A 26,904-nucleotide genomic window follows, 5' to 3' on the forward strand; every position below is an offset into this window, starting at 1 on the left:
GCTTTTGAGAGCTGCACTTCAGAGGGCCCTGCTCTGCCCCTCTGCTGTCATGCCCTGTCACAGCACCCCCCACAGGGCAAAGTCAGTGGGTCAAGGGGACTCGTCCATCCAGAGCCTGCGCTTCCCCTCCCTCCTAGAGCACGCTTCCTGGAATCCTGAATTCCTGCGTAAGCATCCGCGGCTGAGGATGAAGGATGCTGCCAGTGTCTGTACTCCTAGGCCTGAGAGGCGGGCAGAGGAGGCCGCTGGGGAGCAGCCTCAGGGTGTAACCGAGCAGGACCCTGTGGGGCCTTCCCGGGAGAGACCCCTCCCCCATAGCCTCTGCTGAAGCTCCTCTCTCAAGTGCCCAGGTAACAGTATCTGATGCACGTTTCTTGAGTTGTTTTACAGATGAGAAAACCCCCACCACGTGGAAGACATTAACTGCTTGATGACCATGAGCACGTAGCCCTCTCGCCTACTGGGGCCTAAGGATTGAGCACGTTAACCCCTGTGACGCCTGTTACCTCACCATCAACCAATCAGAGAATTGTGCACGAGCTGATCACGTACCCTGGGACGCCCCTCCCTCACCTGGCCTTTAAAGATACTTTGCTGAAACCCACGGAGGAGTTGCGTGTTTTGAGCACTAGCTGTCTTGGACGCCTTGCTTGGTGCCCTGCAGTAAACGCTGCACATTCCTTCACCACAACCAGGCGTCAGTAACTTGGCTTTACTGCGCGTGGGTGAGAGGACCCAAGTTTGGTTGGGTAACAAGGTGGGCTGGAGCGTCCACACACGTGGGAGACGCCTCTCCTAACACAAGAAAGCACCGGGAGTGAGCAGAGGGGTTGGTCAGGCCAGAAGCTGCTGCCTGTACCGCCGCCTCATTCTGGCCTAGAAACCCGGAGCAGGGAAGAACCTCACGTTCCAGTTCTGGTCTTGGGAAGGAGGATTTGTCAAGGTAAGAGAGTAGAGTTTATTTTCTTTAACAACATGTTGGCTTTATTTGTACCTTTTAAGTAGTTAGAGATGGTGTGGAGGCCTCTGTCTGTACTCTTGCCCAGACCCTGCTCATGGTGGTCAAGCCTGAACCTGAGCTCGCTTTTGGAGGCTCAGTCCCCCCGAAACCTGATTGGTTGGCCGTTATTGTGTTCGTGGACAAGTCAGTCTTTACTGTTAGTACAAAGGGAAAAAGGCTGTTTGCTCACTCAAATCTAGGAAGCTTATTCTCTAATTGAGGTTTTTAATCCCCAAAGTTTTTGAAAGTTAGTAAATTCAGAAAGTATCAAAGTTCCATTTTGTATTTATGTATAGAACATTCTATGGGTAAAAAAAAAAAAAAGTGAAAATGATTCTCTCTACTGACATATTAAAGAGGTAAACTGTTTTTTTGTACTTGACATAGCCAGAAAGCCAGCAGCTAACTGAATTAGATAGGGGGCTGGGCAGGATTGGTACATTAGAGGCTATGGACCCAAAGTCGCCATTTTATTGAGCTACTTAAAGACATGATCTCTCTTTCACTGCACTGACTACGATATTCGGTACTGAAGAAGTGAGTTGAAAACAGATAAGTTAAAAAATTAATACCTGGCAGTAGGAGAGTCCCTGTTTCATAAAATAAATCCTAGAGTATGTATGATTTTTTAAAAATTGGACTTCCAAAAGAAAATTCAGGGGTCAAAAAGAGATTTGGGAAGCATGGAGAGGGAATATGCCCAGGGCTGTGGGTGTTTTACGCACAGTAAATGATAGACGTGTGAAATGTCACTTAGTCCAGCATAAAACACAGGGGCTAATATCATTATTAGAGCCGAGTCTGGAGCCAGTCAGCCGGGATTTGAATCCTGATTTTGTTGCTTTACCATCTGTGTGAACTTTGAGTTTTTAACCCCTCTGGTTTTCAGTTTCCTCATACGTAAAGTAGGGGTAATAGTGCCCTCCTTGGGCTTCCCTGGTGGCGCGGTGGTTAAGAATCCACCTGCCAATGCAGGGAACACGGGTTCGAGCCCTGGTCCAGGAAGATCCCACATGCCGCAGAGCAACTAAGCCCATGAGCCACAACTACTGAGCCCGTGCACCTAGAGCCTGTGCTCTGCAACAAGAGAAGCCACCGCAATGAGAAGCCCGTGCACCGCAACAAAGAGTAGCCCCCGCTGACCACAACTAGAGAAAGCCCGCATACAGCAACAAAGACCTAATGCAGCCAAAAATAAATAACATAAAATAAATAATTTTTTAAAAAGTGCCCTCCTTGGAAGGTAGGAACGAGGATTAACTTAGTTAATATTCGCAGAACTCTTAGGAGAGTGCTGGCACAGAGTAGATGCTGTAGAAGCATTTGTTAAATAACAGGAAAAATGGAAGACGAAGAAATTCAAGTCAAGAGAAGTTATTAACTTGTTCCCCATCACACAGTGAATTAATAAAAGATCCACCGTCCAACACAGATATTCAAATATCAGGCCTGATTCTGAGCGTGGCACATTGCCCAAGAGCTGATTTTGGCCAAAATAAAAATATCTATTTGTGTCACTTATTACATGTCTAAAGGAGAAGGAAAAGGAACTTTAAAAAATACTGTAGTATATTATCCTGATATATTTTTAAAGTTTTTGTCCTACCCTTTCTGTATTTAAACGTTGTTTTTTACATTGTTATTCCCTTTTCAAGTTAACTCTTATTCCTAGCCAATAATCTATCAAGAGAGCTTACTACCTCACTCCAGTGCGTTAAGTACTCCAGAAAAAGGGCTGTTGCCACACACACATACTCATCCCATCATTGTACGGTGCAGTGAGTCCCATTACAAAAATAATGCAAATATATGAAAGAAATTGGGAAAATGCACAGAAGCGTAAGAAGCAAAATAAACCTCAACAATAATCCCACTACTCTTAAGACAAGCATTGATTGTCTATATGATATAATTGTGTGTGTGTAAATAAATTATAAAGATTGGACTTAAATTGCATATCCTGCTTTGTAACCTGCTTTTAAAAAATGAGTATATTGGGGCTTCCCTGGTGGTGCAGTGGTTGAGAATCTGCCTGCTAATGCAGGGGACACAGGTTCTAGCCCTGGTCTGGGAAGATCCCACATGCCGTGGAGCAACTAGGCCCGTGAGCCACAACTACTGAGCCTGCGCGTCTGGAGCCTATGCTCTGCACCAAGAGAGGCCACGATAGTGAGAGGCCTGCGCACCGCGATGAAGAGTGGCCCCCACTTGCCACAGCTAGAGAAAGCCCTAGCACAGAAACAAAGACCCAACATAGCAATCAATCAATCAATCAATCAATCAATAAATCTTTAAAAAAAAATGAGTATATCAAGAACAGAGCCCTTTAATTGCTGTATATTATTCCAATATACAATCCTTTTAGTGGGACATTTAAATTTTTCCAGATTTCTACTATTATAGATGTAATTGGAAACATTAAAAGTTTAACGTGGCAGAATACATTCAGAAGCAACCAAGGTCTTTCTTTCCTCCTCTTCCCAAGGACCTGCATAGGCCTTTGAGTCGTGGTTATCGGTACTTTCCTTGGTCCCTAGGGGCAAGTCAGTAGGCCCTTGTGTTTTCAAAAGTGTGTGTTCAGGGAGATGAGTCAACTGAGAGTCCTACATAGGAAAGCGTTGGAGGCTTTGAACTTCTAGAGTCAAGAGGGAAAAGAGCCAGACTGGAAGCAGAAGGTGGACTATTCCAAGATACGGAATGAGGGGCGGGTTCTTCAGGAGGAGGCAACCGTCAGGAGGCTGTGGTGGCATCAAGCTGGTGGTGGCATCCTGGAGGTGCAGAGCTTTGAATGGGGGACTGTGGGATTGCCTGGGGAATACTCTACATTCCTGTGGCTGAGGTGGGTCCAGAGGGTTGTGGTGTCATTAGCAGAGGCTCTGGCTGTGACAAAATGCATGCAAGCCTAGAGAGTAAAACTTCTTGGAACTGCCTTCCCTAGATTCTTCAACTGCTTAAGCCCAAGGATTCTCCACAACCCCAAGGGCTGCAAGAGGGAAACTAGAACTCGGAAAATAATTAAGCATCCCACCAACTCTAGCTGGTGGTGATATACTAGCCTTAATATTGTTTGGAAAGATGATACGGTACCCAAGTCTCAGGGGTACACTTCTTGTATGTATAACTTAGTATGCCTGATGATCTGCTTAGTATAAATTCCTAGAAATGAAATGACTAAAAAAAAGGGTCCAGTTGAAGGCTTTTTGTATATCCTGTGTCTTATAAGTTTCTGTATTTTTCAAGTCCACTGATTCTTCTATTTATCTCTCACAAAGGGTTGTTAGCGAAAGGGGGAAAAGCAAAATTAGCCAAGCTAATTGATCATTAAGTATAAATTTCCATTTATAATCTTCCCCATCTCAAGACTTCAATTACTGGATTACTTTATTGATAAGCCCAAGTGATAGTTAATCATTAAGTATTTAAGCAAACAACATAAATTCCCACATGAGCAAGTGACATGCACTTTATCAGTTATGCAGACTGTCAAGAAATTATCTAAAAAACCCAACTCCTTGGCAGCCTTGCCAGTTTTGTGACCTTGAGCAAGTTGCTTAACTTCTCCGAGCTTCAATTTCCTCTTCTCTAAGCAATGGGTAATAATAGGACTGACTTCTTGGGGTGATTGGGAGAATTAAAAGTGGTGATACATGAGATACACTAGAAGAGTACCTGGCACCTGGTGAGTACTCTATAAATGTCATCATCAGAGCACGCAGCATGCCCTCCAAGGCGGACCTCCTTCCTGAATCCCCAGTGTCACCTCTCCTGCTCCCCTCACCTCAGGCGCCAGCTCTACTGAAATACTTGCTATACTCTAACCTTGCCCTGCTCTCATTTGTCTTGCCTACGATTGTACATGCTGCTTTTCCGCCTGGAATGACCTTGACTCCCTTCTTTTCCTAGCGAATTCTCTTATCATCCTTCGAGATTTAGCTCCTGTGTTATCCCTCTCCCTGCAAAGCCCTTCAGCCTGAGCTGGGCCACCCCTCTGCTGTCCACTTATGAGATGTGGCAGAGTGTATTTTAATTGCTTGTTTACGCTGCTGTACCCCACCCCCAGGTAAGCTCCCCAAGGTCAGGGAACATGCTAGATTTTCTGTTGTATCTCCAGGGCCCAGCCCAGTGTGGCCCATCATAAATCCTCAATAATCATGTGCTGAATGACTGCATTTGTCACAAGATCACCAGGGGAAGAACGGGACCATTTATATTCGTAGTGTTTTCGAGCATTTCCACAAACATCTCATTTGATTTCTATGGACCAAACAAGCAGGGATAATTCCCCCTCTTATAGATGTGGAAACGGAGACTCAGGGAAGTTAAAGCTCTTACCCAAGGAGACCTAGCCTGCAAGAACCGAAGCCCAGTGCCTCTTCTTCTGGCCAGGTTTTGTTTTGTTTTGTTTTGTTTTTGCATTACACAGCTCCATCTTTCTAGAGCAGTCTCTATAAGACACTGTGTGTGCTTTTGACTAAGGGCTGATCTCTCCAAGTAGGAGTTAAAAGAAGGTTAGAAACAGCAACGTAAATCCTGGAGACAGGTGAGCTGGTTGGAAAACTGGAGTAGCTGATGAAGGAACGGAAGACAGAAGAGGCGGGTTTTTTGTTTTTTTTTTCTCTTTATTGGAGTATAATTGCTTTACAATGTTGTGTTAGTTTCTGCTGTATAACAAAGTGAATCAGCCATATGTGTACATATACCCCATATCCCCTCCCTCTTGAGCCTCCCTCCCACCCTCCCTATCCCACCCCTCTAGGGGGTCACGAAGCACTGAGCTGATCTCCCTGTGCTATGCAGCAGCTCCCCACTAGCTATCTATTTTACATTTGGTACTGTATGTATGTCAATGCTACTCTCTCACTTCGTCCCAGCTTCCCCTTCCCGCTCCGTGTCTTCAAGTCCATTCTCTACATCTGTGTCTTTATTCCTGCCCTGCCACTAGGTTCATCAGTACTGTTTTTTTGGGTTTTTTTAGATTCCATATATGTACGTTAGCACACGGTATTTGTTTTTCTCTTTCTGACTTACTTCACTCTGTATGACAGACTCTAGGTCCATCCACCTTGTTACAAATAACTCAATTTCGTTCCTTTGTATGGGTGAGTAATATTCCATTGTATATATGTGCCACATCTTCTTTATCCATTCATCTGTCGACAGGAGGACCCGGGTTCTGTGGAGGTGCTTTGGGAAGGTGGGAGAATGGACCCCAGGGTGATGTGCCCACCTCTGAGTTTGAAAAGTGGATCAGAATACTTACCATCCACTTTTCCAGAGGGCTTTAGGCCAACACAAATCATTTTGATTCTCTTTCCTTCTTGAGGCCTCAGGACATTTTAAATTTATTTATTTATTTATTTATTTTGGCTGTGTTGGGTCTTCGTTTCTGTGCGAGGGTTTTCTCCAGTTGTGGCGAGCGGGGGCCACTCTTCATCGCGGTGCTCAGGACATTTTAAAACCTGCCTCTGTGATTCTCACCCATGGGCACGTGGAGCTGATTCGGGGTCCATCAACCAAATGGAAATCAGCTGCCTGCTTTCCTCTGCTATACTCTGAACTTTCCATTCAGAAGCTGTAATTGATACCCCACTAGTTACCTTTCTTGGTTTTTAGAAGATTGGTGAGGCAGGAAGGAGCCACTCTTGACCACGGTTGCATTTATGTTCAAGAAGAACGAATGCTCTTCAGAATTTCATGCCCCAGATACCAGTAACAAAGGAGCTGTGATGGACAACGTTTAATTTCATTATCCCTCCTTGGAGGCTGATAATTAAATGATGCTTTATTAGAAGCGTTGTAGAGTTAAGCTGATGTGCTCTTCCGTGCTGCCTTTAATTTTCAGTCCCTTCTGCTTTGTGAGTTAGGATAATGGCCATTCTTTATATATTACTTTCCAATTTTCAAACCACTCTCAGCTGTGTTATCTCATTTGTTTCTTATGACCCTGAACTTGGAGCATAGAGAATTGAAACAACTTAAAGTCATCCAGATGGTGAGCAAGCAGATCCAAAACTCAGCTCCTGACTGCAGACTCGGGTTCTCTGCTCACCTCTCTGAGGATGTCCTGACCAGGATTCACCTGATGCCCAGTCTAAGGCTAGCCTGCCAGGACAATTCCCGGAAGCATGAATTAGCATTCCATACAACTTCAAGGCTTCTGAAATCAAATTTTGAAGATGAGTGGTTTGGGGAGGAAAGGACTGAGTGAAAACTTTCAGACCCAAATCAAAGGCAGAGTCCCCCTTTCCATTCTCATACCATGAACGTTAACTCTTTTGGCAGAATAATTGTAAATGTTCAGGAATTGTAGTCGCAAAAAAGATCTCATGCATTTCTAATGACGGGTCTTTTATGATAAGGCCAGTTGATAGCAGGAAGGCAGCAAGATACTGGGTGAAAAGCATGGAATAGGGAGTGAAACGGACTTGCCTTTCAAGCCAGCTTTGCCATGGACTGGCTGTGTGACCTTGAGAAGTTATTTACTCTCTCTGGGCCCTTAGTTTCTTAATTTTTACAATGTAAATAATAACTACCTTGTAATGTTGTGAGGGTTCACGGAGTAGCATGTCCCTCCAACACTTAGAACACCAGTTCATTAGTAGATGCTTGATAAAAAAATCTGTTGAATTGGATGAAATGAATTTGAGATACATATGGTGCACCTACGTGGAGTCTGGAGCCTGGTGAAAACAACAAGGGCTTTCAGCTATCAAAGCTCTACAGAAGCACCAGAGGCGAATAAGTTACCTTAAATTAATCTAGCAATGGCATAAAAATAAATGTGTATGAAAGAGATGATTTGTTTGGTTATTGTGAAATCAATACCAACTCTCGTTCTGGTCGTTTAAGAGACTGGAGGGGAAGAAAGTGCTTTCATTTTTTTATTTTTTATTTTTTTTTAACATCTTTATTGGAGTATAATTGCTTTACAATGTTGTGTTAGTTTCTGCTGTATAACAAAGTGAATCAGCTATGTGTATACAACTGACAAAGGATTAATCTCCAAAATGTACAAGCAGCTCATGCAGCTCAATATCAGAAAGTGTCTTTTAGATCATCTTGAAACATGGTTAAGAAAAGGGACTTTGCCCCAGTCTTCCTCATGCTTTCCGGCTGATAAGTATAGACTTGCTGGAATCTTCAGTGGGTTTGTGAACTTCAGGCCACTGGTACACCAAAATTGCACCATATTTGCAAATCTTGTGTAAGTTCACAATGGGGCATTGTCTTCTCTGCTCCAGGGTATGAGGATTGTCTGGAAAAAAAGGTTAGTTGTTGCCATGACGGAACTTGGTATAGCCAAGACTACAGTGTAGTATTGAAGCAGAAATAAACCATGGGCTCTTGACATGTTTGCCAAGTGATTTACAAATGTGTTTACTTAAAAAGTAAGCATAACACATAATCTTATATGATATTATGTCGAGGGAAGTTTTATGACTCTAAAGTGCCCACATCATATTCAAGTAATGGCTTCACATCTCCCTAATACGATCTCAGATCAATTTTTAGTTTTATCCAAATATCTTGATTTCCTGATCTTTTACTTATGCCTCATTTATCCAGTTCTCTCTCTTTTTTTTTTCCTTGACATACCTGAAACTAGTTTTGAATAAGAGGAACTGTATTAACCTTAGAACCTCTAAAAGCAAAGTGTTGTTGGAAGTTTTCCAGTGAAGTAGATGGAGGGGGAGAAGGGTGTCCTTGTATTTTTTTTGGTATTTCACAGCGCTTTGAGAGGTAGGGAATGTACAGCTTTGAAATAGTGAATCAAATCATCATAGACCTAATGAGATCACCTGATCCAATCTCCAGGCTTCAGGCAACAGAATGTCTAAATCTTCTAAGATACGTAGTAATGAATATCTCTCAACTTCAAGATCTTGAAGGATAGAGACATTGCTGTCTGCCTTAATAACCTGACTAAGGGCTAAAAACTTTTTTCTGCATCCAACTGAAACTTCTTTTGTCATCTAAATGATAAAAATAACTGATCAGACTTCTTGTGGAAGACACATAGATTGATAGACCTAACACCCATTCCTATCACTTTTTCCCTTTCTGTCTCCACTATAGAATCTTGGAAAGTTAACCAGTCACTTTCCCAACTTCCTTTGTAGATAGAAATAATGCTGCAAAATTTCAGGTTAATATTCAGCAAATGAATATCTGCTGCGGGTGGTGATGAAGCAAGGCTCTGGATAAACTTTTGTTGTCCTGATAAAACATGACAAATATGTCTTGTGATACCCTTTTCCTTTCTTCCTGTCTTAAATGCAGATGTGACACCTGGTGCTACAGTAGCCATCTTGAAACCATGAGGGAAAGGCCAAGAGAATCACACAGACATTGGTCCTACCTTTTTGAGCAATTGAACCACTTCCAGCTACCACTAACCTCCAAACTTCTGATAAGAAAAATCCACCCCTATTCCTTTAAGCCACTATTGCTGGGTTTTCTACTATTTGCAGTTGACCTCAATGCTATCTGAAATTCATTATCTAAAAGATTTCATGTGGCCAAAGAGTCAAATCCATTCAGCTTCTCAAGGCAGACTCTGTTCTCCCACTGCACTTTTATAAGTTCCTTCCTTCCCCAATCAATGCACGCTCATGAAGGCACTGGTTCCTTGGTTACTTTTCTGTGTTTACTCTTTTTTAAAAAAGTTTTATTGGAGTGTAGTTGCTTTACAATGTTGTGTTAGTTTCTGCTGTACAGCAAAGTGAATCAGCTATATGTATACGTATATCACCTCCTTTTTGGGTTTCCTTCCCATTTAGGTCACCACAGAGCACTGAGTAGAGTTTCCTCTGCTATACAGTAGGTTCTCATTAGTTATCTATCTTATACATAGTAGTGTATATATGTCAATCCCAATCTCCCAATTCATTCCACCCCCCCCCTTTTCCCCCCTTGGTGTCCGTATGTTTGTTCTCTATGTCTGTGTCTCTATTTCTGCTTTGCAGATAGGTTCATCTGTACCATTTTAATAGATTCCACGTGTATGTGTTAATATATGACATTTTTCTCTTTCTGACTTATTTCATTCTGTATGACCATCTCTAGGTCCATCCATGTCTCTGCAAATGGCACAATTTCGTTCCTTCTTATAGCTGAGTAATATTCCATTGTATACATGTTCCACATCTTCTTTATCCATTCCTCTGTTGATGGACATTTAGGTTGCTTCCATGTCCTGGCTATTATAAATAGTGCTGCAGTGAACATTGGGGTGCATGTATCTTTTGGAAGTACAGTTTTCTCTGGGTATATGCCCAGGGGTGGGATTGCTGGATCATATGGTAGTTCTATTTTTAGTTTTTTAAGGACCCTCCTTACTGTTCTCCATAGTGGCTGTATCCATTTACATTCCCACCAACAGTGCAAGAGGGTTCCCTTTTCTCCATACCCTCTCCAGCATTTATTTTTTGCAGATTTTTTGATGATGGCCATTCTGCCTGGTGGGAGGTGATACCTCATAGTGGTTTGGATTTGCATTTCTCTAATAATTAGTGATGTTGAGCATCTTTTCATGTGCCTCTTGGCTATCTGTATGTCTTCTTTGGATAAATGTCTATTTAGGTCTTCTGCCCTTTTCTTTCTTTTTTTTGGCTGCATTGGGTCTTAGTTGCAGTACGCAGGATCCTTGTTGGGACACGCGGGATCTTTCGTTGTGGTGCGCAGGTTTCTCTCTAGTTGTGGCTTGTGGGTTTTCTCTCTCTAGTTGTGGTGCGTGGACTTCAGGGCGTGTGGGCTCCAGAGCATGTAGGCTCTGTAGTTTGCAGCACTTGGGCTCTCTAGTTGAGGTGCAGAAGCTCAGGAGTTGTGGCTCATGGGCATAGTTGCCCCACAGCATGTGGAATCTTAGTTCCCCGACCAGGAATCGAACCCGCATCTCCTGCATTGGAATGCGGATTCTTTACCACTGGACCACCAGGGAAGTCCCTTCTGCCCATTTTTTGATTGGGTTGGTTGTTTTTTTGTTATTGAGCTGCATGCATTGCTTGTATATTTTGGAGATTAATCCCTTGTTAGTTGCTTCACTCGCAAATATTTTCTCCCATTCTGAGGGTTGTCTTTTGGTCTTGCTTATGGTTTCCTTTGCTGTGCAAAAGCTTTTAAGTTTAATTAGTTCCCATTTGTTTATTTTTATTTTTATTTTCATTACGAGACGGGTCAAAAAAGATCTTGCTGCAATTTATGTCAAAGAGTGTTCTGCCTATGTTTTCCTCCAAGAGTTTTACAGTGTCTGGCCTTACATTTAGGTCTTTAATCCATTTTGAGTTTATTTTTTGTGTATGGTGTTAGGGAGTGTTCTAATTTCATTCTTTTACATGTAGCTCTCCAGTTTTCCCAGCACCATTTATTGAAGAGACTTTCTTTTCTCCATTGTATATTCTTGCCTCTTTTGTCATAGATTTATTGACCAAAGGTGCATGGGTTTATCTCTGGGCTTTCTATCCTGTTCCATTGACCTATATTTCTGTTTTTGTGCCAGTACCATACTGTCTTGATTATCTCTATTTACTCTTGGTTTACTTCCCACTCTGCCCTCATCCCTAAATCAGCTCCGTTTTTAAAGGCACATAATTGTCTGTAATCTCTGTTATAGACTGAGCCCTACATAATTCCCCAGTAAAACACTTATGTGTGATCACTGTGTTACCTAGACTTTCCTGCTAAGTCTCAATTGTTCATCTGCTTCTCCAAGTCCCTCTACTGGAAATGCAAAGGAGAGGCAGGATAAATACTTTGAATGACATGAAGAAATGACATTAATAGCCATGGATTACTTCGAAAATGTTATATAGCATTAGTTCTTCCATCATTCCGGGTAACCATGGAGCTTCTATAAATAAAAAGGAGGTTCTTTAAAGCAGTGGTTTTGACACCAGAAGCATTTTTATAATCATAGTTTCATTAATGCAAAAGTTTTCCTTTATAAGACTTAATTTCTCATTAGTCAGAATAAGAAAAATTATCCCTAGAAATTAGTTACTAAATGAAATCAGGTGGTTGAGTTAGATTATCTTTAAGTTTCCTTCTAGCTTCGAATTATGATTATAATGAACTTTTCAGACTTGTGCTTGATAAAAACACATCTCTCCAAATAATCAAGTGAGATCTTGGGGAACTAAACAAAATCATTTCCTTCTCTTCCTGTGTAACTCAGTCCCAAAGCCATTAGATGAAGTAGAGGAAAGTAGAAGTTCATGGTGTGGGGAGAGAGGGAGACAGGATGGCCCAGAATGGGAAATTGGAGCCCAAGTGGGGTGTCCCCATAGAGGAAAGGGTAGCCAAGTGTGGAAGGTCAGATCCCAAATGAAGGAGATTGATCAAATAAGTATATTAAGAGTGACGGAAACCACGTGTATTAGTCTGCTCAGGCGGCCATAACAAAATATGTTAGACTGAGTGGCTTACACAACAGAACTTTATTTTCTTATGGTTCTGGAGGCTGAACATCTGAGGTCAGGATGCTAGAATGGTCCAGTTCTGGTGCAGGTTTCTTCCTGGCTCTCATATAGCTGGCTTCTGTGTCCTCACATGGCAGAGGGCTCTGGCGTCTCTTCCTCTTCCTATAAAAGGAAGAAATCCATCACAAGGGTCCTGCCTTCATGAACTCATCTAAGCCAATTACCTCCCAAAGGCATTATCTTCAAATACCATCATATTTGGGATTAGAGCTTCAATGTATAAATTTGGGGGGGATATAGTTCCATCCATAGTATCATGTTCCTCACTACCAGAGAAGGGAAGTATAATGGGAGGAAACTAGAATTAACCTGTGGGGTTGGATTGGGAGTGGAGAAATTAGCATGAACTCAGGATTTCCAATATATAGATAGATATAGAAATATAGACTTAAATGCATGTGTAAACACGTATCTGTATATATATTCCCTAGCTCTGTCCACTGAGAGTGTCTGGGAAATAAACACAATTAGGGTCCAGATCTTGGCCTCTCCACTAAATGGAACCAGAGCTCCTTGGAGAAATGGTCAATTCCATGGTCAGGTCAGATGAAGTACAACATGAGCCTGAAACACATTTTTTGTGCCAGAAACTAAGGAAGTGCTCAAAAAAGGATGATGTCATGTAAAAAAGCACAGAAGTCAGCTTGAACAGACTCCTATTGCGGCCGGCCAAATGTGGGATAAGTTGAGCATTAAGTTAAATAATTATGTAAATAGATTTAACAGATCAACTAAAATAGGAAATAATGAATCCTTACATTATTAATAAATAAAGTAAAACTCAAATGAGGAATGGTATATTTACATGGTTACAAAATATCACCCCACAAAATACTTACTAAGAAGGGAAAAAAGAGGAACTGCAGTGGAGAAGCTTGGCAAACATCACCTTAAGCAATCAAACTGAGCAATGCCTGTAAGGGGACAAGGTGTAATCATACACCATCATACCAGGATGCAAAGAGAACAGAGTGCTGCCTCTGTGTTATTCCTGCCAAAGTTGCATAACCTGAATCTAATCATGAGACAGTAGCTGATAAATCCACGTGGAGGGATATTCTACAAAGTAAACTGTCCTGTACACTTCAGAAGCACGTCAGGCTCATGAAAACCAGAGAAAGATTGAGGAACTGTTTCTGACAGAAGAAAAGTGAAGATGGGTGATCACTAAAGGCACCGTGTGACTCTAGATCTTTTAGCTATAAAGTTGGACATTGATGAGACGATGGAAGAACCTTGAATAGGCTCTGAGGATTAGAGGGAAGCTGTGTATCAATGTTAATTTCCTGACTTTGATGGTTGTATTGTGTCAGGTAGGAGAATGTCCAAAATAGTATGAAAAAATCCACACTAGAATATTCAGGGTGATGGGGCATCTGAGCAGCATTTACCCTCAAATGGTTCACAAAAGAAAAGTTCTTTGTACTGTTGCTCTAATTCTTCTGTAAATTTATGATTATTTTGAAATTTAAAAAATTCTAATGGGACTTTTAAAATCAGTTTTTTTTTAATTACACTATACTAGGTGTGCTTTATTTATTTAGTAATGGCTGTGTTGGATCTTCGTTTCTGTGCGAGGGCTCTCTCCAGTTGCGGCAAGGGGGGGCCACTCCTCATCACGGTGCGCGGGCCTCTCACTATCGCGGCCTCTCCTGTTGCAGAGCACAGGCTCCAGACGCTCAGGCTCAGTAGTTGTGGCTCACGGGCCCATCTGCTCCGCGGCGTGTGGGATCCTCCCAGACCAGGGCTCGAAACCGTGTCTCCTGCATTGGCAGGCAGATTCTCAACCACTGCGCCACTAGGGAAGCCCGGGACTTTTAAAATGAGTCTAAAACCAAACTAAATTAATCTTAAATGAAAACTTTTGATTTTGCTTTTATCAAAAAGTTGACAGCCCGAACCCATAGAGTGTACAACACTGAGAGTGAACCCTAAAGTAAACTATGGACCTTGAGGGGTTATGATGTATCAATGTAGGTTCATCAGTTGGAACAAATGAACCTCTCTGGCAGGGGATGTTGATAATGGGGGAGGCTATGCACGTGTGGAGGTATACGGAAAATTGCTGTACTCTTCTCTCAGTTTTGCTGTGAACCTAACACTGCTCTAAAAAAAAAAATGAAGTCTTTAATAAGAATAATAAAGTGTGAACAGCAACTTATGTGTTGTGGAGTTTGCACAAATATAAACTTAGCCTTATTACGGGATACAAGTACAGATGGTCCACAACTTACAATGGTTAGACTGATGATTTACAACTTTATGGTGGTATGAATGTTACTGAGTCCAAGCCCATACTGCTCACTGTACTACAGGCCAACAAATTGAGAGACGAGTTATTGGGGCAAGGAATAGTGACTTTATTCGGAAAGCCAGCGGACTGAGAAGATGGCAGACTAGTGTCCCAAAGAACCATCTAACCAAGTTAGATTTAAGGCTGCTTTTATACCAAAAGGGAAGAGGGTGTGGCTGATTGTTGCAAACTTCTGGATATAAGAATCCTTTGTTCTTGCATCTATCCCCACTAGGTCAGGTCATGAAGTTCCTGTAAACCTCCAACAAGACAAATGTTATTCTCTGTTCTGCAACTTTTTATCTTTATATGAACAGAAAAGTTTTATACCTTTAAAGGTCAGAGACTTGAGAATGAGCTCTCTTGTATATTTCAGGTTATAGGGAACATTCTTAACTTGTAGCAAAAGCAACAGAATACAAAAGTGAAAGTAAAAGAAACAGATCCAATATGGAGTCAGATTTGTTCTTGCCTACTACATGAAAGTGGTATGCATTCAGTAGCACTGTACTTTGAATTTTGATCATTTCCCCAGGCTAGCAGTATGTGGTACAATACTCTTGTGATGGTGGGCAGCAGCAGCAAGCCACAGCTCATGGTCAGCCTCACGATCATGAAGGTGAACAACTGATAGACATACAATTATTCTGTACCCAGACAACTGTTCTGTTTACCACTTTCAATACAGTATTCCATACATTGCATGAGATATTCAACACTAGCATAAAATAGGCTTTGTGTTAGATGACTTTGTCCAGCTGTAGGCTAATGTGTTCTGAGCACATTTAAGGATAAGCTATGATGTTCTGTAGGTTAGGAGTATTAAATACATTTTTGACATATGATGTTTTCAACTTACAACTGATTTATCTGGATGTAACCTCATAATAATTTGAGGAAGATCTGCATATACTGGGCTTGCTTGACAGACATTTGCTAGACACCAATGTAATGCCAGGCCAAGTGCTGTAAGGATTTTTTAAAACTACAGTTGACCCTTGAACAACATGGGTTTGAACTGTGTGGGTCCACATATAAGCTGATTTTTTTTTTTCAATAGAGCACCTGTACGTTCATTTTACAGATTTTTAAATGAACTAAGTGTGGGGAAAAGTTTATGTTTGATGAGAGATCCCAGTATGTGGCATCAAAAGAACTGGGGTTTGAGTCCTGATTCTATCCAAACAGTTTCAGCTTCTTGCCCGTGGGTGAATCATTTTATCAATTCCTTTGTTTTGAGGCAGAGATAGCAGTATGTGGATTTTTGACTGGTGGGTAGTGGGGTATGGGGGGGTCAACACTTCTAACCCACCACATTGTTCAAGGGTCAAGTGTAGTCATATGTGGACTCTGCCTGCAAGGAACTCATGAGCTGGTTACACATGCGTGTCGCTTAACCACAATCCCATTATGTATGATTCTAGTGGACAAAGCATTTATTTAAACCTCTCCTTAAAACTACGTGTTAATGACTAACTGCAGAGAGGAAAGGAAATTGAGCTATGGGTTCAGAGTTGACTTAACGCAAAAGAAAGCCAGCATATTCACAGCAAGCTGTAGATTCCTAGAGCTGGATGCTCATGGCATGCATTTGTATGTGTATGCTCTATCTTGTATCTTTGTAATATCTACTACATGGGTCTATTTATACTTGATAAAAATCTCTCTGGAGACTTTTATCTTTTACCTTCACTATGGAATGATGACACCTACATTGAAATTAGACTTATCAAATAAGGAACTGTTTGTTTTTTAAAGCCATGGATACTTCTAACAGTCCAGTGGCCCAGTGGGTTATGTTGAGCCAGCAGATGATTACACTTAAAAGAGGAATGTGCACTTCTTCAAACAGCCTCTTGCTACTTTGGCACCTTGCTTTGCAGGGTATGTCCACTAATTACTCAATTGAGCATTTGTTTCCACTTGTAAAAGCCAAGTCTAGATGCAAGCACATCCCCAATCAAACTTCTCAAAAGCCCCCACTTTTTAAAAAAATTTTTAGTTTTCATTGGAGTATAGTTGATTAACAATATTGAGTTAGTTTCAGGTGTACAGCAAAGGGATTCAGTTATGCATATACATGTATCTATTCTTTTTCAAATTCTTTTCCCATTTAGGTTATTACAGAATATTGAGCAGAGTTCCTTGTGCTATACGGTAGGTCCTTGTTGGTTATCTATTTTAAATATAGCATTGTGTACATGTCCCAAACTCCCAGTCTATCCCTCCCTCCCACCCTTCTCCACCTGGTAACCATAACTTCATTCACTAAGTCTGTGAGTGTGTTTCTGTTTTGTAAATAAGTCCATTTGTATCATTTTTTTAGATATTGCATATAAGCAAAATCACATGATATTTGTCTTCTCTGTCTGACTTATTTCACTTGGTATGATAATCTCCAGGTCCATCCATGTTGCTGGAAACGACATTATTTCATTCTTTTTAATGGCTAAATAATATTCCATTGTATATGTACCACATCTTCTTTATCCATTCATCTGTTGATGGACATTTAGGTGGCTTCCATGTCTTGGCTATTGTAAACAGCACTGCAATGAACATTGGGGTGCATGTATCCTTTTGAACCATGTTTTTCTCCAGATATATGCCCAACAGTAGGATTGCTGGATCATATGGTAGCTCTACTTTTAGTTTTTTAAGGAACCTCAGTACTGTTGTCCATAGTGGCTGTACCAATTTACATTCCCACCAACAGTGCAGGAGGGTTCCCTTTCCTCCACACCCTCTCCAGCATTTACTGCTTGTAGACTTTTTGATGATGGCCATTCTGACTGGTATGAGGTGATAACCTCATTGTAGGTTGATTTGCATTTCTCTAATAATCATCGGTGTTGAGCATCTTTTCATGTGCCTCTTGGCCATCGGTATGTCTTCTTTGAAGAAATGTCTATTAGATTTTTGCCCTTTTTTTTTTTCTTTTTTCTTTTTTTTTTATAAAGTATATTATTTATTTATTTATTTTTAAAGATTTATTTATTGATTTATTGATTGATTGATTGCTATGTTGGGTCTTTGTTTCCGTGCTAGGGCTTTCCCTAGTTGCAGCAAGCGGGGGCCACTCTTCATCGCGGTGCACGGGCCTCTCACTATCGCGGCCTCTCTTGTTGCAGAGCACAGGCTCCAGACACGCAGGCTCAGTAGTTGCGGCTCACGGGCCTAGTCGCTCCGCAGCATGTGGGATCTTCCCAGACCAGGGCGCGAACCCGTGTCCCCTGCATCAGCAGGCAGATTCTCAACCACTGCGCCACCAGGGAAGCCCTTTGCCCGTTTTTTTATTGGGTAGTTTGTTTTTTTGATATTGAGCTGCATGAACTGTTTGTAAATTTTGGAGATTAATCCCTTGCAGGTCACATCGTTTGCAAATACTTTTTCCCATTGTGTGGGTTATCTTTTCATTTTATTTATGGCTACCTTTGCTATGCAAAAATTTTGAGTTTAATTAGGTTCCACTTATTTATTTTTGTTTTTATTTCCATTACTCTAGGAGACAGATCAAAAAAGATATTGCTGTGACTTATGTCAAAGAGTGTTCTGCCTATGTTTTCCTCTAAGAGTTTTATAGTATCCAGTCTTACATTTAGGTCTTTAATCCATTTTGAGTTTATTTTTGTGTATGGTGTTAAAGAGTGTTCTAATTTCATTTTTTTACATGTAGCTGTCCAGTTTTCCCAGCACCATTTATTGAAGAGACTGTCTTTTCTCCATTGTATATTCTTGCCTCTTTTGACATAGATTTATTGACCGTAGGAGCATTGGTTTATTTCTGGGCTTTCTATCCTGTTGCATTGATCTGTGGGTCTGTTTTTGTGCCAGTAGCATACTGTTTTGATGACTGTAGCTTTGTAGTATAGTCTGAAGTCAGGGAGCCTGATTCCTCCAGCTCCATTTTTCTTTCTCAACATTGCTTTGTCTATTCGGGGTCTTTTGTGTCTCCATACAAATTTTAAGATTTTAAAATTCTAGTTCTGTGAAAAATGCCATTGGTATTTTGACAGGGATTGCATTGAATCTGTAGATTGCCTTGGGTAATATAGTCATTTTAACAGTATTGATTCTTCCAATCCAAGAACGTGGTATATCTTTCCATCTGTATGTGTCATCTTTGATTTCTTTCATCAGTGTCTTATAGTTTTCAGAGTACAGGTCTTTTGCCTCCTTAGGTAGGTTCATTCCTAGGTATTTTATTCTTTTTGATGCGATGGTAAATGAGGTTGTTTCTTTAATTTCTCCTTCTCATCTTTCATTATTAGTGTATAGAAATGCAACAGATTTCTGTGTATTAAGTTTGTATACTGTCACTTTACCAAATTCATTGATGAGCTCTAGTAGTTTTCTGGTAGCATCATTAGGATTTTCTATGTATAGTATCATGTTGTCTGCAAACAATGACAGTTTTACTTCTTCTTTTCCAATTTGGATTCCTTTTGTTTCTTTTTCTTCTGTGCCATGGCTAGGACTTTCAGAACTATGTTGAATACAAGTGGTGAGAGTGGACATCCTTGTCTTGTTCCTGATCTTAGAGGAAATGCTTTCAGCTTTGCATCTGTGAGTATGATGTTAGCTGTAGGTTTTTCATATATGGCCTTTATTATGTTGAGCTATGTTCTTTCTATGGCAACTTTCTGGAGAGTTTTTTTTTTTTTTTAAACATCTTTATTGGAGTATAATTGCTTTACAATGGTGTGTTAGTTTCTGCTTTATAACAAAGTGAATCAGTTATGCATATACATGTGTTCCCATATCTCTTCCCTCTTGCATCTCCCTCCCTCCCAACCTCCCTATCCCACCCCTCTAGGTGGTCACAAAGCACCGAGCTGATCTCCCTGTGCTATGCGGCTGCTTCCCACTAGCTATCTATTTTACATTTGGTAGTGTATATATGTCCATGACACTCTCTCACCCTGTCACATCTCACCCTTCCTCCTTCCCATATCCTCAAGTCCATTCTCTAGTAGGTCTGTGTCTTTATTCCCGTCTTGCCACTAGGTTCTTCATGACCTTTTTTTTTTTTTTTTCCTTAGATTCCATATGTATGTGTTAGCATACTGTATTTGTTTTTCTCTTTCTGACTTACTTCACTCTGTATGACAGACTCTAACTCCATCCACCTCATTACAAATACCTCCATTTCATTTCTTTTTATGGCTGAGTAATATTCCATTGTATATATGTGCCACATCTTCTTTATCCATTCATCCGATGATGGACACTTAGGTTGCTTCCATGTCCTGGCTATTGTAAATAGAGCTGCAATGAACATTTTGGTACATGACTCTTTTTGAATTATGGTTTTCTCAGGGTATATGCCCAGTAGTGGGATTGCTGGGTCATATGGTAGTTCTATTTTTAGTTTTTTAAGGAACCTCCATACTGTTCTCCATAGTGGCTGTATCAATTTACATTCCCACCAACAGTGCAAGAGGGTTCCCTTTCCTCCACACCCTCTCCAGCATTTATTGTTTCTAGATTTTTTGATGATGGCCATTCTGACCGGTGTGAGATGATACCTCATTGTAGTTTTGATTTGCATTTCTCTAATGATTAATGATGTTGAGCATTCTTTCATGTGTCTGTAGCCCATCTGTATATCTTCTTTGGAGAAATGTCTATTTAGGTCTTCTGCCCATTTTTGGATTGGGTTGTTCGTTTTTTTGTTATTGAGCTGCATGAGCTGCTTGTAAATCTTGGAGGTTAATCCTTTGTCAGTTGCTTCATTTGCAAATATTTTCTCCCATTCTGAGGGTTGTCTTTTGGTCTTGTTTATGGTTTCCTTTGCTGTGCAAAAGCTTTTAAGTTTCATTAGGTCCCATTTGTTTATTCGTGTTTTTATTTCCATTTCTCTAGGGGCTGGGTCAAAAAGGATCTTGCTGTGATTTATGTCATAGAGTGTTCTGCCTATGTTTTCCTCTAAGAGTTTGATAGTGTCTGGCCTTACACTTAGGTCTTTAATCCATTTTGAGTTTATTTTTGTGTATGGTGTCAGGGAGTGTTCTAATTTCATACTTTTACATGTAGCTGTCCAGTTTTCCCAGCACCACTTATTGAAGAGGCTGTCTTTTCTCCACTGTATATGCTTGCCTCCTTTATCAAAGATAAGGTGACCATATGTGCGTGGGTTTATCTCTGGGCTTTCTATCCTGTTCCATTGATCTATATTTCTGTTTTTGTGCCAGTACCATACTGTCTTGATTACTGTAGCTTTGTAATATAGTCTGAAGTCAGGGAGCCTGATTCCTCCAGCTCCATTTTTTGTTCTCAAGATTGCTTTGGCTATTCGGGGTCTTTTGTGTCTCCACACAAATTGTGAAATTTTTTGTTCTAGTTCTGTGAAAAATGTCAGTGGTAGTTTGATAGGGATTGCATTGAATCTGTAGATTGCTTTGGGTAGTAGAGTCATTTTCACAATGTTGATTCTTCCAATCCAAGAACGTGGTATATCTCTCCATCTATTTGTATCGTCTTTAATTTCTTTCATCAGTGTCCTATAATTTTCTGCATACAGGTCTTTTGTCTCCTTAGGTAGGTTTATTCCTAGATATTTTATTCTTTTTGTTGCAATGGTAAACGGGAGTGTTTTCTTAATTTCACTTTCAGATTTTTCATCATTAGTATATAGGAATGCAACAGATTTCTGTGCATTAATTTTGTATCCTGCTACTTTACCAAATTCATTGATTAGCTCTAGTAGTTTTCTGGTAGCATCTTTAGGATTCTCTATGTATAGTATCATGTCATCTGCAAACAGTGACAGCTTTACTTCTTCTTTTCCGAATTTGGTTTCCTTTTATTTCTTTGTCTTCTCTGATTGCTGTGGCTAACACTTCCAAAACTATGTTGAATAATAGTGGTGTGAGTGGGCAACCTTTTCTTGTTCCTGATCTTAGTGGAAATGGTTTCACTTTTTCACCATTGAGGACAATGTTGGCTGTGGGTTTGTCATATATGGCCTTTATTATGTTGAGGAAAGTTCCCTCTATGCCTACTTTCTGCAGGTCTTTTATCATAAATGGGTGTTGAATTTTGTCAAAAGCTTTCTCTGCATCTATTGAGATGATCATATGGTTTTTCTCCTTCAATTTGTTAATATGGTGTATCACGTTGATTGATTTGCGTATATTGAAGAATCCTTGCATTCCTGGAATAAACCCCACTTGATCATGGTCTATGATCCTTTTAATGTGCTGTTGGATTCTGTTTGCTAGTATTTTGTTGAGGATTTTTGCATCTATGTTCATCAGTGATATTGGCCTGTAGTTTTCTTTCTTTGTGACATCTTTGTCTGGTTTTGGTATCAGGGTGATGGTGGCCTCGTAGAATGAGTTGGGGAGTGTTCCTCCCTCTGCAATATTTTGGAAGAGTTTGAGAAGGATAGGTGTTAGCTCTTCTCTAAATGTTTGATAGAATTCGCCTGTGAAGCCATCTGGTCCTGGGCTTTTGTTTGTTGGAAGATTTTTAATCACAGTTTCCATTTCAGTGCTTGTGATTGGTCTGTTCATATTTTCTATTTCTTCCTGGTTCAGTCTCGGCAGGTTGTGCATTTCTAAGAATGTGTCCATTTCTTCCAGGTTGTCCTCTTTATTGGCATAGAGTTGCCTGTAGTAATCTCTCACGATCTTTTGTATTTCTGCAGTGTCAGTGGTTACTTCTCCTTTTTCATTTCTAATTCTATTGATTTGAGTCTTCTCCCTTTTTCTCTTGATGAGTCTGGCTAATGGTTTATCAATTTTGTTTATCTTCTCGAAGAACCAGCTTTTAGTTTCATTGATTTTTGCTATTGTTTCCTTCATTTCTTTTTCATTTATTTCTGATCTGATCTTTATGATTTCTTTCCTTCTGCTAGCTTTGGGGTTTTTTTGCTCTTCTTTCTCTAATTGCTTTAGGTGCAAGGTTAGGTTGTTTATTCGAGATGTTTCCTGTTTCTTGATGTAGGCTTGTATTGCTATAAACTTCCCTGTTAGCACTGCTTTTGCTGCATCCCATAGGTTTTGGGTCGTTGTGTCTCCATTGTCATTTGTTTCTAGGTATTTTTTGATTTCCCCTTTGATTTCTTCAGTGATCACTTCGTTATTAAGTAGTGTATTGTGTAGCCTCCATGTGTTTGTATTTTTTACACATCTTTTCCTGTAATTGATATCTAGTCTCATAGCGTTGTGGTCGGAAAAGATACTTGATACGATTTCAATTTTCTTAAATTTACCAAGGCATGATTTGTGACCCAAGATATGATCTATCCTGGAGAATGTTCCATGAGCACTTGAGAAAAATGTGTATTCTGTTGTTTTTGGGTGGAATGTCCTATAAATCTCAACTAAGTCCATCTTGTTTAATGTATCATTTAAAGCTTGTGTTTCCTTATTTATTTTCATTTTGGATGATCTGTCCATTGGTGAAAGTGGGGTGTTAAAGTCCCCTACTATGATTGTGTTGCTGTCGATTTCCCCTTTTATGGCTGTTAGTATTTGCCTTATGTATTGAGGTGCTCCTATGTTGGGTGCATAAATATTTACAATTGTTATACCTTCCTCTTGGATCGATCCCTTGATCATTATATAGTGTCCCTCTTTGTCTCTTGTAATAGTCTTTATTTTAAAGTCTATTTTGTCTGATATGAGAATTGCTACTCCAGCTTTCTTTTGATTTCCATTTGCATGGAATATCTTTTTTCATCCCCTCACTTTCAGTCTGTATGTGTCTCTAGGTCTGAAGTGGGTCTCTTGTAGACAGCATATATATGGGTCTTGTTTTTGTATCCATTCAGCCAGTCTGTGTCTTTTGGTGGGAGCATTTAATCCATTTACATTTAAGGTAATTATCGATATGTATGTTCCTATTCCCATTTTCTTAAATATTTTGGGTTTGTTATTGTAGGTGTTTTCCTTCTCTTGTGTTTCTTGCTTAGAGAAGTTCCTTTAGCATTTGTTGTAAAGCTGGTTTGGTGGTGCTGAACTCTCTCAGCTTTTGCTTGTCTGTAAAGGTTTTAATTTCTCCATCAAATCTGAATGAGATCCTTGCTGGGTAGAGTAACTTTGGTTGTAGGTTTTTCTCCTTCATCACTTTAAGTATATCCTGCCACTCCCTTCTGGCTTGCAGAATTTCTGCTGAAAGATCAGCTGTTAACCTTATGGGGATTCCCTTGTGTGTTATTTGTTGTTTTTCCCTTGCTGCTTTTAATAGTTTTTCTGTGTATTTAATTTTTGATAGTTTGATTAATATGTGTCTTGGTGTGTTTCTCCTTGGATTTATCCTGTATGGGACTCTCTGTGCTTCCAGGACTTGATTAACTATTTCCTTTCCCGTATTAGGGAAGTTTTCAACTATAATCTCTTCAAATATTTTCTCAGTCCCTTTCTTTTTCTCTTCTTCTTCTGGGACCCCTATAATTCGAATGTTGGTGCGTTTAATGTTGTCCCAGAGGTCTCTGAGACTGTCCTCAGTTCTTTTCATTCTTTTTTCTTTATTCTGCTCTGCAGTAGTTATTTCCACTATTTTATCTTCCAGGTCACTTATCCGTTCTTCTGCCTCAGTTATTCTGCTATTGATCCCGTCTAGAGTATTTTTAATTGCATTTATTGTGTTTTTCATCGTTGCTTGGTTCCTCTTTAGTTCTTCTACGTCCTTGTTAAATGTTTCTTGCATTTTGTCTGTTCTATTTCCAAGATTTTGGATCATCTTTACTATCATTATTCTGAATTCTTTTTCAGGTAGACTACCTATTTCCTCTTCATTTGTTAGGTCTGGTGTGTTTTGACCCTGCTCCTTCACCTGCTGTGTGTTTTTTTGTCTTCTCATTTTGCTTATCTTACTGTGGTTGGGGTCTCCTTTTCACAGGCTGCAGGTTCGTAGTTCCCGTTGTTTTTGGTATCTGTCCCCAGTGGCTAAGGTTCGTTCAGTGCGTTGTGTAGGCTTCCTGGTGGAGGGGACTAGTGCCTGTGTTCTGGTGGATGAGGTTGGATCTTGTCTTTCTGTTGGGCACGTCCACGTCTGGTGGTGTGTTTTGGGGTGTCTGTGGCCTTATTATGATTTTAGGCAGCCTCTCTGGTAATGGATGGGGCTGTGTTCCTGTCTTGCTAGTTGTTTGGCATAGGGTGTCTAGCGCTGTAGCTTGCTGGTCGTTGAATGAAGCTGGGTCTTGATGCTGAGATGGAGATCTCTGAGAGATTTTCGCCATTTGGTATTACGTGGAGCTGGGAGGTCTCTTGTGGACCAGTGTCCTGAAGTTGGCTCTCCCACCTCAGAGGCACAGCCCTGATGCCTGGCTGGAGCACCAAGAGCCTTTCATCCACACGGCTCAGAATAAAAGGGAGAAAAAAATAGAAAGAAAGAAAGAAAGAGAATAAAATAAAATAAAGCTATTATAATAAATAAGGAAAAAATTATTAAGAAAAAATTTATTAAGAAAAAAATTTTTAATTTTTCTAAAATAAAAAATATGAAAAAACTTATTAAAAATTTTTAATTTCTAAAAATAGAAAATAAGGAAAAAATTATTAAGAAAACATTTATTCGGAAAAAAAAATTTTTTTTAGTGAAAAAAAAAAAACAACCAAACAGACGGACCTAACCCTAGGACTAATGGTGCAAACAAAGCTATACAGACAAAATCTCACCCAGAAGCATACACATATACACTCACAAAAAAAGTAAAAGGGGAAAAATTAATATATCCTGCTCCCAAAGTCCACCTCCTGAATTTGGGATGATTCTTTGTCTATTCAGGTATTCAACAGATGCAGGCACATCAAGTTGTTTGTGGAGCTTTAATCCGCTGCTTCTGAGGCTGCTGGGAGAGATTTCCCTTTCTCTTCTTTGTTCATACAGCTCCCAGGGTTCAGCTTTGGATTTGGACCTGCCTCTGCATCTAGGTCGCCTGAGGGCGTCTGTTCCCCACCCAGACAGAACCGGGTTAAAGGAGCAGCTGCTTCGGGGGCTCTGGCTCACTCAGGCCCGGGGGAGGGAGGGGTACGGAGGAGGCGGGGCGAGCCTGCGGCAGCAGAGGCCAGCATGACATTACAGCAGCCTGAGGTGCGCCGTGCGTTCTCCCGGGGAAGTTGTCCCCGGATCACGGGAGCCTGGCAGTGGCGGGCTGCACCGGCTCCCGGGAGGGTCAGTGTGGAGAGTGACCTGTGCTCGCACACAGGCTTCTTGGTGGCAGCAGCAGCAGCCTTAGCGTCTCCTGCCCGTCTCTGGGGTCCACGCTGATAGCCGCGGCTCACGCCCGTCTCTGGAGCTCGTTTAGGCGGCGCTCTGAATCCCCTCTCCTTGCGCGCCACGAAACAAAGAGGCAAGAAAAAGTCTCTTGCCTCTTCGGCAGCTGCAGACTTTTTCCCGGACTCCCTCCCAGCTAGCACCGAAGCCCGAGCCTCAGCTCCCAGGCCCCGCCCACCCCGGCGGCTGAGCAGACAAGCCTCTCGGGCTGGTGAGTGCTGGTCGGCACCGATCCTCTGTGCGGGAATCTCTCCGCTTTGCCCTCCGCACCCCTGTGGCTGCGCTCTCCTCCGTGGCCCCAAAGCTTCCCCCCTCTGCCACCCGCAGTCTCTGCCCACGAAGGGGCTCCTAGTGTGTGGACACCTTTCCTCCTTCACGGCTCCCTCCCACTGGTGCAGGTCCCGTCCCTATTCTTTTGTCTCTGTTATTTATTTTTTCTTTTGCCCTACCCAAGTACGTGGGGATTTTCTTGCCTTTTGGGAGGTCTGACGTCTTCTGCCAGCGTTCAGTGGGTGTTCTGTAGGAGCAGTTCCACGTGTAGATGTATTTCTACTGTATCTGTGGGAAGGAAGGTGATCTCTGTGTCTTATTCTTCTGCCATCTTGCCCAGACCCCCCTGGAGAGTTTTTATTATAAATGGGTGTTGAATTTTATCAAAGGCTTTTTCTGCATCTATTGAGATGATCATATGGTTTTTACTCTTCAATTTGTTGATGTGGTGTATCACACCACATCAACAAATTGATATGTGGATATTGAAAAATCCTTGCATCCCTGGTATAAATCCCACTTGATGCTGCTGTATGATCCTTTTAATTTATTGTTGAATTCAGATTGCTAGTATTCTGTTGAGGATTTTGGGGTCTGTGTTCATCAGTGATATTGGCCTGTAATTTTCTATTTTTGTG

At 41.0% G+C, this 26,904-nt stretch overlaps 1 long non-coding RNA gene across 2 annotated transcripts in view; it reads right to left on the reverse strand.

Annotated features, from left to right (window-relative positions):
• Positions 1 to 5,914: 5,914 nt before the first annotated feature.
• LOC309607669 overlaps positions 5,915 to 26,904 on the reverse strand; it is a 47,158-nt gene continuing 26,168 nt past the window's right edge. The window contains exons 2-3 of one of the 2 annotated variants that reach the window (XR_014232492.1): positions 11,645 to 12,579; positions 5,915 to 11,568 (exon numbers count right to left, since the gene is read on the reverse strand). This is a non-coding gene — a long non-coding RNA (uncharacterized lncRNA). Of the gene's footprint in view, positions 11,569 to 11,644; positions 16,878 to 26,904 lie in introns of those variants that run through there. The other variant, XR_014232493.1, reaches the window with a different exon arrangement.

The sequence above is a fragment of the Balaenoptera borealis genome (genome assembly GCF_965194805.1).
Source record: "Balaenoptera borealis genome assembly, chromosome: 12".
In the NCBI taxonomy this organism is placed as follows: Eukaryota; Metazoa; Chordata; class Mammalia; order Artiodactyla; family Balaenopteridae; genus Balaenoptera; species Balaenoptera borealis.